The sequence below is a fragment of the Camelus dromedarius genome, chromosome 4, assembly GCF_036321535.1.
Source record: "Camelus dromedarius isolate mCamDro1 chromosome 4, mCamDro1.pat, whole genome shotgun sequence".
NCBI classification, from domain to species: Eukaryota; Metazoa; Chordata; class Mammalia; order Artiodactyla; family Camelidae; genus Camelus; species Camelus dromedarius.
The window spans coordinates 46574664-46589285 of record NC_087439.1 but is presented as its reverse complement, the minus strand read 5'-3'; the positions used below and the strand labels follow the sequence as shown (position 1 = coordinate 46589285).

General features: G+C 43.6%; 1 long non-coding RNA gene across 1 annotated transcript in view; it reads right to left on the bottom strand.

The window, feature by feature from the left end:
• The window catches only part of LOC135321215 (uncharacterized), a 71596-nt gene extending 62837 nt beyond the window's left edge, over window positions 1–8759 (bottom strand). Inside the window, exon 1 of the long non-coding RNA XR_010380780.1 lies at window positions 8624–8759. This is a non-coding gene — a long non-coding RNA (uncharacterized LOC135321215). The remainder of the gene's footprint in view (window positions 1–8623) is intronic.
• Between the last annotated feature and the right edge of the window lie 5863 nt (window positions 8760–14622).

Sequence of the window (14622 nt, the reverse complement as noted above, 5' to 3'; positions counted from 1 at the left end):
ACTGAACAGAAAATACTGAGCTGCACAGAAATCATCCTACCCTAGTTTCAATTTGACCATCTTCCCTACAGCTATTTTTGATATATTTGCCTTGTGTTTAGAAATGCATTATTTATTACTTGAACTAAAGCAGTAATTTCTTTCTGTTAATATAAAAAAGCTCTGCCAACCAACCAGCTTCCTGAATCAACAAAAATTATAATATCATAAAGGGTTACTTTCCCCAAAAAAGCAGCTTTTCTTAAGAAAGTAGCTTCTCTTGTTCAACCTTTGTCTTGCCTCCCTGATCCATCTTCCTCTGACATATAAACCACTTTCCTCTCACACTTCTGTCTTTGCAGGTCTTCCAGTCCTTGACCCACCACCCCACAGAAAAACCTGGTTTGGGCATCTGAGTCAGGCCTTTCCAGTTTGTACCTTTGAGAGAAAAGACCTACAACTGGCTTGAGAAAAACTGTCAACTTTGAGAGAAAAGACCTACACCTGGCTTGAGAAAAACTGTCTGGAATGGCATACCCTTGGAAGAGGGATGTTTGCTCAGCGTTGGTCACACACATATCCAGACTCAAGCATTAGCTCCTTCAACACCATCCCCTTGAAAAGGGTTTGTTAAAATTTGCAAATAAAGGGACAAAATTTTCAGGAAGCAGCAATTTTTCCATTTTTAAATGGTTGGCTTTGGAGTTTGGGGCTTGTTTTTTCTCTTCCATTTCTGCAAAGAATATTGAATCTCTGCCTCTCTCCAATCCTATGACCACAGTAAAGCAAACACCTGGAGATATGAGAGCAGGTAAGTCCAAAATCCTTGACATTGTTTCTACATCCAAGGAATCTCCCACCTCAGGAGTGCTCACCTCCTCTCAGTAGACCAAAAGTTCACTTTTCCTGCTTCCCTTGCAGCTAGGCCTCACCCACATGATCCAACTCTGCCAGTCAGATGTCCTTACACAAAGCTTCATCTAGAAACGAGCCACAGGAGGAGGCCAATCTTGCAGAATCCATTTCCTAGAAAGGGTGGCAGTGAGTGTCCCGCTTTCAGGGGCAACAGTGGTGTGAGCTGTGCCTTGGTGTCTAGACCTGGAGGAAGACACAGTGGTCCTCTGCTGATTCAACTGGAGATGTGGCTGATCTGAGCATCCTTCCAGCTTCCTGACCTCCAAGATGGACTCTCTGGCCCTCCTGGAGATCTTGAGTGTCTTAATAGCCTTTAATAAAGTCCTCTTCTTGCTTAAACTATGGTGAGCAGGTGCTGTTGTTTGTGACAAAGATCCTCAAGCAGCACAATTCCCATGGAGCCCTCCACGATCTCCAAGCAGCCTGCTTCTCCCGGAGGGCGTCCCCCTCCTCACAGGACTGCTGTCGCCCTCCTCCAGTGGGTTAAGCTCCTCCTGAGGCCTCCGCGCGGCTGCCCCCTCAGCTGGGAATGCTCTGTCCCTGCTCAAACGCTGGCTGCCTCCTCAGAACTGACTAGGTTAAGTCCTCCTCATACACAGCCTACTGGCTTCCCGTGCTTTCTCTTCGTGGCACTTATCACAATTGAAATTAAGTACTGAGTTGGTTAATTAATGTTTTTCTTCCCAAACAGACTGTATAAATTATAATAACAACTAACATTTATTGAGTTCTTTCCAAATACCAGGAAGCCTTCTAAGCACTTGGCATGGATTAGTTCATTTAATCTTCCTGCAACTCTGGGGAAGGTATTACTATAACACCCATTTTATAAATGGAGAATCTGAGGCCAGGAAATCCGGACTCCAGATCATACTCTTATTCCCACCTGTGGTCTCCACAAGTGGGTGCCTGCCCGTCCCCAGAAGTTGTACAAAATATACCACTGGAAAGAGAGAAGAAAATATTAGTATTTATCTGTATATGTATGTATACATCTCATCCTAATTATTTCATTTTGTATTTCTATCTTATAATGTACATAATCTATTTTTAGGATGTACATAATAAGTAACACATTACATAAGTTATACAAACATAAAAACAGCATAGAGAGGCTCGATTTTTTTCCCTAGAGGGAGGTGCAATGACTAAAATTTGGAGATCACTGCTCTCAGCTCTGTGAAGTAGGACTCCTGCTCACCAGTGTAACCTCAGCAGCCAGCACAGTACCTGCTCAGAGCAGATACCCAGCAAGCATGTGTTGGTAATTGTCCTTCCTACATGGACAACACCCAGCACTAACTAGGAAGAAAGCCCCAGTGTCCCATCTGTAAGTTTAGGTTCTCAATATTTTTGAATCTGTAAAGACTTCTTTGCTTGCTCCTCTTCAAATGCTGACTCTGAGACCAGCTGTTTTCATCGATGCTTAGAGATGCTCCATTCCCAGCAGGGAAAGGCGGCAGCAGTCGCTGGGGCAGCCCATAGTTTCTTGGATTGTTTGCACTGACCTGCCGTCGCTGACAGTACGGCCTGGGTGGGACTGGCGGAGCAATGTCACTGGTGGAAAGTCTGCACGCCAGGGTTCTTCTCTCTTTCTGCCTCTGCTGCCCTCCCGCTCAAACTAATCTGAGCTCCTCCTTTCCCTGCAGTTGCAAAGGCTCCCAGGGGCTCGAGGAGTGGGGGGTTATGCCTGAGCAGGGAAGAAAGGGAACAGGGCAACAGGAATTTTATCCAAGAGAGGGACCAACAATTTGAGAACATGGCCCTTCTCCCTTCTCTGACAAAGGGCTGGTGAAAGTGGAATGCCACTCAACAAATTCTTGCTAAATTAAAAACAAACTAAAACCACCATCTAATGTGAACAAATAGATGCAACTAGCCAACCTATGTGGGCGTGGATTCCCCACAGGGCCCTTGAGAGCACAGCTTTGGACCCAGAATCAGACCCCATAAATGTTATTCTTCAGTCATTTTTAGAATTCCGCATCAGTTGAATTGTTTTTAGATAGGTTTGTGGGTTGTTTCTTCTCTAAAAATCTAAGAAATGGGAGGGTGGGTGGGGTGCAGGGGTAGCACAGAGGGGCCTGAGGAAACATGAGACCTAACCACCAAGGAACATCCGGGGTTGGAGGTCTCCAGGGCAGGGGAAGTGAGCCGGTGAAGAGGCCAACAGCTGCGTTTGCAGTCACAGGTGCAGCCCTGCCTGGGGAGCCCCACGGGGTCAGCTGCCCTGTGAACATCATTCCTGGAGCCAATGGTTTCCCGTAGACCAGGCTCCCGGGGGCACATCTGACATCGGCTTTGCCTCTTGAATCTCCATCATCTTCAACACCGCCCGTGAGGGTGCAAACAGCAGACAGTCTCAGTCTATTGTGCTGCCTTCTTTAGACAGGAAGCAGCAAGTAACTGCAGCAGTGTGAAGCTGGGTGTCTACAAAGGCCCCTCCTGCCGCTGCACCCCTCCTGTGTTCAAAAACAACCGAGCGACGCCTTCCACGGCTTCTGTGCAGAGACAGTTCTGAAGTCGGCCTTCTCCACAGGGCCACCTGCCAGATTCTTTTGAAGCTTATTTCTCATTTATGTAAAGCACAAGGAACTTGATGGAAACCTTCAGCACATTTTCAAAGATATGTTAAAGATACCTCAAAAAACATTTCATGAAACACATTTTAAAGATATTTTCTCTACAAATATGTATCAATATGCGTAGTCATCAATTCAGCAATCGTTTCATCAGAACTTGCTCTGTGCCAGACAATTACGCTGAGAATGTTCAATACAAAAAGCATATGCGCACACACACGCAGACACAGACACATGTTTGTCTACAAACGGATAACTGTGAAATGTGAACTAAAACATCAGCCATCTAATCTTGACATCAAATAAATTAATTAGTTAACACCCAAACTGACAGTTGGAGAATGTTCCTGCTACTATCTAGCTAGTGGTTCTCAATCAGGAGTATTCAGCTGAATCACTTTGGGAGCTTTTTAAAAGCACAAATGCCAAGGCCCCATCTCAGACCCACTAAACCAGAATTTCTAAGAATGGGCCCCAAGAATATGTCCTTTGAAAATGCGCCCAAGCAGTGTTGAAGTTTTCCCCTTGCTCAGAGCCACTGATTTAGATGATCCAAACAGCAGCCGAACAGCTTGAGATCCACATTACCTAGTGACTAGCAGCTAGCTCAAAACCAAATTCCTTTGTAAGTTACCCCGATTAAACGTGAATAAGCAGGGGCTGCAGTGGTGTGGCAGATCCAAAGCATAACAGACACCGTGACCAAGATGTCCAGAGCAAAAAGAAACAAGGAGCCCAGGCAGGATGCTGGGGGACGAAGGCGGGGAAACTACATCCAGCACTTCAGTAAATGCCCCCGAAATCAAATCCGTCCCAGACACTGAGAGAGTGGCACAGGGAACCACAGACCATGTCCAAAACTTATCGGTGTCAGGGAAACCCATTTATTTAAAGAAGTTCAGTTTCACACAAGAAAAGGGTGAATAATAGCGAATGTTTTTCAAGCATTTTTTGTGGGAGCTGTTCTAAGTGCCTTAAACAAATGAACCCAACACTACTATTAGATACCTACTATTATTAGAAGCCCTCAGGTCGGGTCTCAATTATAGCAGCTTCAGAAAGGCAGGCTTAAAAACCTTATTTCATCCATAAGATTGTCTGTGTTTCTGCTCTGGTGGTGTGCCCTGACCTCCGGTACGTTGACTTTGGCACATCGCAGCCATGCCACAGGTCAGCCCTGTACGTGCTCGGGCCAGCGCGAATGGAGCGGGAGCGTCCCTGTTAAGCATGATCACGACCATGATTATTAGCAGAGGACTCTAAAGCAAGGCTCTCCAGCCAAAACAGAATGTGAGCCACAATTGTAAGCCACACACGTAATGTTTACATTTTCTAGTAGCCACAGTAAAATAAGTAAAAGGTGAAGTTAATCTTAATACATTTCATTCGGCCCAGTGTATCTAAAATATTATCACCTTAATATAACCATATGAAAAAATTACTGATGAGATATTGTACATTCTTTTTTTCATGCTGTCTTTGAAATCCAGTGTATATTTCATATGCATCTCAAATTAAACTACCTACGTTTCTTTTTTTAAAAAACTTCCTTTAAGAATAATTGGGAATAATTGATAAATATAAATTTCAAATGTTTAATAGCCACATGTGGCCAGTGGTTTCCATACTGGACGCCTCTAGAGGAATGTAAGCATTAGTTGCAGGGTGGGGTCAATGCCCAAAGTCATTTCTCAATGCTAACTTCAGAGGATGTAGGCTTTTTTGTGTGTTTTTAAATATAACAGCCACTTTTCCTTATACTCTCATCCTTAGAGGAGAGAGATCTATCACCCATGGTTGGATGTTTTCCTTTTACAACCTGAAAATTATTTGGGATAATTCCTTTACATTTTAGTAGTCCCTTATGCAGAAACGTCTTTTAACTGGCTAAAGCTAGTCCCATCAGGACTTCCTTGTTTTTGAGACTTTGGAATCTGGTGACCAAACACCTTGCTGGGCCCTTAAGGCATCTCTGACTTGCTCCCCAGCCCTCTAATGAGGCCTTTGAGCTATTCCACGAAGAGGCCCAAGCTTTTAAGAGCCCGAGATGGTAATAATACAGTGGCTTTTGTACATCCTGAAGCCCCTTTGGTCTCAGTGTTTACCCTGTTTCCGCAATTTTTCTCAGTCTCTCCTGACGTGCAGGGACCAGGGTAGCACTCAGCAGCCCAGCCGCAGATGGCACAGGTTTAGCGCAGAGAGCACCTCTGGGGTTTGTACCTATTTCATCCATACCTACCTTTTCATGCCCCTCTTCCTTTTTTTTTTTTTTTAACTGTTAATACCCTTTGGTAAGGTTGTATTCTGTAAGTACCCAGGATCCTTCTCCATTGGTCTTTTTACTTTGGAAAAACAAATTCTTTGAGAAGGCAGATCAGAATTTCAAAACCTCAAGCTTCGACGAGGAGTGGCCATTCTGAGAGTTTCTACCATGTACAAACTTGTCTAATATTTTTAAAATCCTGAACATAATTTGGGTGACTAATAGCCCCTGGGATAGGCCAGACACTTGGTTTCTTCCAACCCCACCCAAATTCCCAAGTGGATCTCAAAACATGCTGTAGGAAAGCCTGTTGTGTTTGTTTTCAATGTGCCAGCGCCTTCAAAGCTGAAGTTACGTGATCAGCAAAATACTTCCCTCCTGCTGCACTGGCTGGCCCAGGCGGAGAGGCCTTAGAAGGACAGCTGACAGGGGCTTGGTGTTTCGGTCATGGGCAGCTGTGGCCCATGAAGAAAGCAAGCCCGACCTCTGGGGCAAGACCATAACCAGGGAGGGATGTGACTGTCAGGATTCTGAGAGGGGCTTGAAAAGAAAAGAAGGGGCGGATAGAAGAGAGAAACGGGGGTGGGTGAGGAGGCCTCAGGGCTGGGGGAGAAGGACTCCCTGTGAAGCGGCGGGATCAGCACCTTAGGAAGCATGGAAGCAGGCCTTGGAGCCGTCCTTCAGGATGCGGGTTTGCTCCTGGCAGGATGCCCTTTCTTGCTGGAGTCTTTAAAATGCTAAGTATGGAAAAGGCTGAGAGAAACTGGGAGGGGGAGAGGGGAAATCGGCTATTCCTCATCAGATCTCACCTCTTAAACAATGCTTGGTGCTGCCCAGGGGTCAGCAATTTGATGTTCTTTTCCTGCTCTCAGGGCCCCATGTTTCCTACTCTCCTTACCCTCTGTGGATCTCCAGATTTTAATTATAGGGAAGGTGGAGATTTTGCATCTGTATGGAAAGCAAGTCAGGCATTTTCTTTTTTTTTTTGCTGGTCCTTTTAAATCCTGGGATTTTCCATCATTAGCCATCAAATGAATTCCTAAGGAGTTTCTTGCTAATCCCTGTCTAGGTGATCCTAGACACAGACACACACACACACACGCACACGCACACGCACACGCACACGCACACGCACACACACACGGGCGCGCGATTGCAGTATAGATTCTGGTTGGAGCAAACAGCAGGCGGGATGTTATTAACAGCAGAAAATCGGAAATCTTTTGTTTAAAGGGAGGATGTGTCCTGGGGTTTTTCATGTGATGAACAGACAAGAAGCAAGGGAAGCAGTTGTCGGTGGTGACTAGGGAGCTGGCATCAACCGAGGTGCTTGTGGCTGCCCCATCCCTAAACCACCCTGCAAGGAATGACTGCTCAGTTCCATCTGACTCATGATTGGGGCAATTATGTGAGTAGCTCAGCGGTCTCAGGGCCTGCCACCCAACAGGGGCTGCAATAAAAGGGTTGGTGGGGGGAAAAGGCAGGTACGGTTGTCACAAACACTAAAAGCCTCTATTTCTGGTCAAGAAGTCCTTCTAGCTTTTTACCTCTCAGAGACTATCAGCTGTTAGTTGGCAGGGACCTGATGAATTTTAAAACAATTTACTTGGCGTATTAAACTCCTGACCTAAGAAGATCAGCAGCATAGCACATGGTTTTTACAGTGTGTAAAAGTCCCACACATAAGGGTCCCTTCAATCCAAAGTTTACAGTGATATTTAAAAACAGGCCATCAACTGATATATGAATTTGTAAAATACAGTCATCCATACAACGAATGCTATCCAGTCCTAAAAAGGAATGAAGTACTGACACACATAACAACATGGATGGAGCTTGGAAACATCACACTAAGTGAAAGAAACCTTGAAAGACTATACACTGTGTGACTGCACCTGTGTGAAATGCCCAGAATGGGCACATCCACAGAGCCAGACAGCAGACGCAGGGTTACCAGGGACAGCGGAGAGAGGGAAAGAGCGAGTGACTGCTAGTGAGGACAGGCTTCCTTCGGGGTGATGAAAACGTCTAGGAACTAGGTAGTAGGATGGTTGCACTACCTTGTGAATGTACTAAATATCATTGATGGTAAATGTTATGTGGATTTTACCACATTTTTTAAAACAGAGCCTGACTTAAACAAACAAAGAAGAAGACATCCTGGTGACAGATGGTACCTAGACTTACCGTGGCGATTAGGTTGTGATGTATAGAAATATCAAATCACTGTTTTGGGCACCAGGAACCAACACAGTGTTATAGGTCAATCATATGTCAAAAACAAACTCATAGAAAAAGAAATCAGATTTATGGTTACCAGAGGCAGGGGGTAGGGGGAGGGAGAATTGGATTAAGGTGATCAAAGGTACAAAATTCCAGTTATAAAATAAGTAAGTATTGAGGATGTAATGTACAACCTGGTAAGCATAATTAACACTGCTGTATGTTATATATGAAAGTTGTTAAGAGAGTAAATCCTAAGAACTCTTACCACAAGGAAGAAACTTCCTTTCTATTTCTCCAATTCTGTATGTATATGAGATGACGGATGTTCACTAAACTTGCCATGGCATGGTGTGTGTAAGGCAAGTCATTCGGCTCTACACCTTAACCATATACAGTGCTGTATGTCAATTATATCTCAATAAAACTGGAAAATAAATAAAATAATAAATTAAAACATGAAAACACCCCTTCCAGGGAGCATATCTGAATCCTTAAAAAAAAAAAAAAAGCTATGCTAACCATCATCTTTAGCAGAGGCTTCATTCCTGTGAGCTCAGCCTTGTTAAAAGCTTCCCTGAACTAATCAACCACCAATTTTTCCCAATCAACCCCATAAGGGAACGACTTGATTAGGTGGGCAACTACTGTGTACACTGACCTTGGTCTGTATTAAACATCAAAATGTTGCCGTCTCGGTGCAAGCCCACCGGGGCTTCTCACACAGGGGCTGGAAAGCAGTCCCATGGAGGTTCTCTTCAAACCAGGAACAATCGAAGGATTCATTTCACCCTGGAATTTTCTGTCACTGAAACACAAAGGTGGTTCAAGGATCTCAGTCTTTGATTGCACGACTCCTTTTGTGTAAATAAAAAGGCACATACAAACATGAACACACATATGACGGTGTACACATACATGTTTTTCAGGATAGAAACAGAAACTTGTCAACAGTATTCTCTTAGGGAAAGGGACTGGGCCAGGGGAACTTCATTTGTTATTGTGTACTTTTTAAAGCCATTTAAATTCTCCAGTCATGTGATTATATGACTTTCATAATATAATATTTATATATTGATACTTGCATGTATATATAGGTAATACATGAATGTAATATAAAAAATACCAGTTGAGACACTTGACTTTATCAACTAGGTCTTGTGAATTTAATCATTAGAAAACAGTCAACGGAAGCCAAATTGAGAGACACTCTGCAAAACAACTCACTTGGACACTTCAAAAGCATCAATGACATAAAGAATGGGGTGGCGGAGGAAATGTTGAGGAACCGTTCCAGATGAAAGGATGCTAAGGAGACCTGACAATGAATGCAATGCACAAGCCTTGACTGGATCCTGATCAGAATTTTTTTACAGATTCTATAAAGAACATTATTGGGACAATTGGGAAATTTCAATTTAGACTGTATATTGGGTAACAGTCCTTTATCAGCGATCAGTGTTGAACTCCTGGATGTGACCATTGTAAGAGATGGTAGGAGAATGACTTTGCTTTTAGGAGACATATGCTGAAGGGGTGAAGTTTTTGTGTGTCTGCAATTAACTCTCAAGTGTGCGTGCACGCGCGCGCGTGTGTGTGTGTGTGTGTTTGAAAAGGGAAAAAAGAGCAGGAAGCAGTGGAGTAAAGTTTAAGTTCTGAGCCACCAAGCAGAATTTTCAATTTTCAATTCCCTTACCCTAATTTAATTCCCAACCTACAGGTATGCTCTTCCCAGGGGCCTCCAGTCCCCCAGCCTCTTCAGAGGGAAGTTGCCAGCTGCCTCCAACCTCTACAGGTCCATCTGTGCCCAGGCAGAAGCCAGTCACTGTGAGAGAGCTTCTTCCAAAAGAGGTATACTTTCTAAGGCTACCAGATTCCCATTCTTCTTACCTCACCCCACTTACCTTTCATGTTTTTACAGACATGCATGTGCACACACACTTTGAGGACACACACCTCTGATGTTGCAGGGGTTGATCTGACCTGTAGTAAACCCAGACTCCTGCAGTAATAAGCCTTGTTATAACAGACATCTCTAGCTCTCAACCAGTTACCAGTTACACACTTCGGTTCCTGAGTCGGCAGACCAGCTTTGAATCTCAGGCCTGCCATTTACATGCTGTGTTCATTTGACCAATTACTTAACTGCTCTAAGCCTCAGTTTTTTCATCTCTAAGATGGAGTGACAATCACTTCCACTACATCGGACTGTTTGCAGTTAATAAATGTGTGCAAGTGCCCAGCACACAGAAAGTACTCCATAAATGAGTGTAATTACTTTTTAAAAAATCTGTTGTTTTGAAGGATCTGACTATAATGTATGAAAATCAAAGATCATTTTAAGAATTCACCTAAATTGTATAAAAAGGATTACTTAGTGAGGGATTCAATTTTTTCTGAACGATTCACCACGAGCAAAATCATTGAAAAATGATACTTGTAAAGGGCAAACTTATTACACAATGACACTTCCAAGGTTTATTATTCCTAGTATTTAACTACTTATCTCTTCAATTTTAACACAAAGCTAATCATTAATATTATAGTATTCTAGAAGTAATTATTTTAAAAGCTTTTGCTGTAATAGCTGAAGCCAACCTGGCTATTCCCAGTACTGAAGGAGGTAAAAGTGTTTATTTTTTTTTTAGGACTGACATGAAAGAGATTGATTTTTGATGCCAAGAAATCACTTAGCATTCATGTGACTTCAGCTTCACGGCATCTTGGAATATGTTTATCCTTGATCAAAATTCTTCTTGGGGCAAAATGCCAAAACTTCTCCTCTGTTGTACCTTCCCTAACAAAGCCCGAAGGGAAGTTAAAGACAAGGTCATGACCTACTGCTCCTCAGCTGTGCAGGCGAACACTCTGGGCTGTCACAAACTACCAAAAGCTGTAGCCACTTCAAGTCCATTTCTTCTGGGCACCTCTTGCCTGGTGGATAATACTGCATATTTAGCTTTCTAATAGAGAAACTGAGGTGCAAAAGTGGAATGAAAAGGCTGAGATCAGAATAGCCACTAAGACAAAATCACTGAAGTCCCCAAGCTTGGACCCAGTGCCCATCATTCATTGTGTAAAGTATGAAAGGTTGGTAAGGGATGTATATACTTTCAAAATAGCCTCTTAACTTGTGGGGTATTCTTTTTACACTTAGCCCTAAGTGCAGCACAAATAAAGATCAGTAATTTTTATTTTGAGACTGTTCTATAATAAACATTTATTTCATGAAAAATATTTCTATAAGATTTACTGTGAGCTTAACCACAGGAATGTGCTAGACAGTGTTTTCAGCGCTTTACAAATACTATTTCAATCCTTACAGTAGTCTTATTATTATCCAGATGAGGAAACTGAGGCAAGAAGAGTTAAATTACTTGTCAGAAGTCATGGAATGATCCCTAAAACACATTGTGAAGCAAATATGTAGTAGAATATGATATAGATCCCATTTCTATTAGAAAAAGATTTTTTAATATGTGCGTGTGTGTGTGTGATGCAAATGCATAGAAAGAGACCCAAACAAATACATCTCAATCATTGTTGGTGATTATTTCTGGAGAGGGGTGTAGCGGGATGGGGGAGATAAGGAAGACTTTCATACTTCGCTCTTTTTACTTCTCTGAGTTTGCATATGTTATAAGGAGACTATTTCAGGCCTTAACATTCCTAATTGTTCACCTTAGAAAATCAAATAAAGGACCAGTTCTAGCAAAGCAACCACAGAAATGAGCTCGTCTTTCCTTGAAGGCACACGAAACTCCGTTTGTGATTTACTGTTGCAGTAATCTCCATCAAAATTCTTAAACAAGCATTTATCACACACCTGCCAGTCATCATGCTGGATGCTACTGTGTATTTTATCTCACTTGATCTTCCTGAAATCCTCTTAAGGGATAGATTCAAACTTTAATTTCAAAATTCAAAAAAAGTATTTGGGAGCACTTGGGTTATTAAAAGGAAATAATTTATGTAACACTTGACATAGCACTTTTCTCGTATATCTTCTACCATTTCATCCTCCTAAAATATGGTAAAATAGGAAGCTCAAGAGATGATTATTCCCAGTTTATACCTGTGGCATCTAAAGCTCAAAAAGAATAAGTAACTCGCCAAAGGGCACAGTGAATTACAAGTGAACACTAGAAGCAAGAACCAGGGCTCCTGATTCTCAACCTCATGCTCTTGCCACCAGCACATGGACCAGCTGGTCCAATCATGTCTGCCTTCTTGCTGCCAACATTTATTCATGGAGTGATTGGATATGAGCCTTGGAAGGGGCTTCAGTGATCATCTAACCAGTGGCCTCAATCCTGGCGAGCTTTTAAAATATACCAATGCCTGGGTCTCATCCCATACCAATTAAATCTGCACCCATATGGGTAGAGAGCAGACATCTGTATTTTGTAAACACTCAAGTGATTCTAAGAAGTAAGAATTGAAAACTAACAAATTTACCCTTTAGGATGGCAAACAGGATTTTAAACGCTAACTCCAGTTCATTGAAGGAGGTACAAGAGGGCTGTTTGGGAAGGACCATGAGCCGCCATGTGCTCGGGGAGAATGCTGTGAGAAGTGAGTGGTGTCTGCTGCAGACGCAGGAGGGATGGGTGGAACGTGACTGTGTGCCGGCCAGTCCTGATCTAGGAGTAAACCGAGGCTGGAAGGCTTAAGTGATTTACCGTGGTAACAAAACTAGCTAGTGGCAGAGCCAAGTCTAAGCCCAGGTCTCCTAACATCCAGCTCAGCCTTCCATTTCTTTACATAATTGAGTAGCTCCCAAACTGATCCATGACCACCAGGAAGATGTCAGACCAGCCCTGCGATTAACCCGACTGTGGCCCCCACCACACACCCTCCAATCTGTGTCTACACCCAGCATCGCTCCCATCTCGGTGTGAGGAGGCCCCTGAAACAGACACGGCCCACCTTGGCCAGAGGGCACCTAGCACTTCTGTTACCAACTGCTGTCACTGCTGCCACCATCCAGGTTGACCTTACAGAGAGACACAGAGAGACGCAATGCTGGGCCTGGGGCTGGGAGCTGTGGCCACAGCTTCTGTTCATTACTAAGCCACAGGAGAGGCCGCTTGGGAATGTGCCTGACAACAGGTACCAGGCTGCCTCCCGCCTGCCCCAGGCACATTTCTCCGGCAGCGTACAAATCACTGCCTGTCTTAGAAGCCTGTGAGGTAGGTGACTCGTGTGTGTGTTTGTGTGTGAGCGTGTGTGTGTATGTGTGAGTGAGTGACTCAGGGATCTGTCATAAACGCTCCATGAGTCACCCACTTCCTGACCAACACACTGTGGAGACAGTTTCAGGATGCACAGAAGCACAGGAAAAGAGCCTCTTGGCCAGAGCAGGTTGTGTGTTTTCAGGAAACTGGTTACTTTTAATATAAATACATTGACACACACACCCCAAGCTAAAACTCAACAAATTTAGAGTCTCCTTGGTGAGACAAATCTATCCACAATGTTTTTTTAATTGTGGAAAAATATACATTACATAAAATTTACAATTTTAACTATTTTTAAGTGTACTGTTCAATGGCATTAAGTGTATTCACACTGTTGTACAGCCATCACCACCATCCATCTGTAGAATTTTTTCATCTCCCCAAGGTGAAACTCCATATCCAATAAACAATAACCTCCATTCTCCCCTCCCACTCAGCCCTGGTAACCACCAGCCTCCCACTTTCCATCTCTATGTCTTTGACTGTACTGACAGCACTACCTGTCCCTAATGTTTTACTTCATTAATCGCTTCATTATCATTTTTTATTGAAAGTATAGTTGATTTACAATGTTATACTAGTTTCTGGTGTACAGCAAAGTGATTCAGTCATACATATATATGTCCTCATGGTTACCATTTTTAGTGGGGAAAAATGGGTAATGCTTTGGCTTCTTGGTATCTGTTTCTTTAAGCATCCCCTAGATATAAATAGAAATGATTCTCTGGAGTTTCTATTCCCACTGGGTAGCTATAGATGGAGAAGCAGAGATGACTAGGAGGGGCTCCAAATGAGCAAAGAAGTATCAGGGCACCAAACCCAACACACCCGGGTGGTCACAGGAAGAGACACCAGAATGCCATGATGCAGTGCTTCCCCAGGTGGCTTTGAAAGGCAGACAGCACATGAGCCACTCAGGACTCCCTACCTTAGCAATTGCTCTGGGAAACCAATAAAAGAAAAGCAGAGCAAGCAACAAGCATCAAGCAACAAGCCTCTGCACACCTCTGCAGGAGGGGGAGGCCGGGCCCGCAGGACTGCAGCTGCTTCCACTCACGGTCCCAGGGGAACCTCACAAAGCACACTTCCTGTTCCTGGCCACTGGCCTCAGGGCCAGTGTGGACAACCCCCCAATGTACAGGCTTGGGAGAATCAGAGTGAGGGTCACTTCTGATAAGTCCTGTGGAGGGTATAGTCTAAGCAAAAGTTCCTAGCCCAGGGTTGATGACACACCCACACCACAGCCACCATGACCAAAAGAAAGTCAAGAATCTTGAAATCTGTGGATCTCTTCAGCTCAGACCATAAACCAACCAAGATGAATGTTGTAAGGAATACAAAGTCTCATAAAGGAGCAGTCCCTTCCTTCAAGGAGCTCACAACCTGGTTAGGAAGCTGGGACACAGAGCCCAGGTCTCCA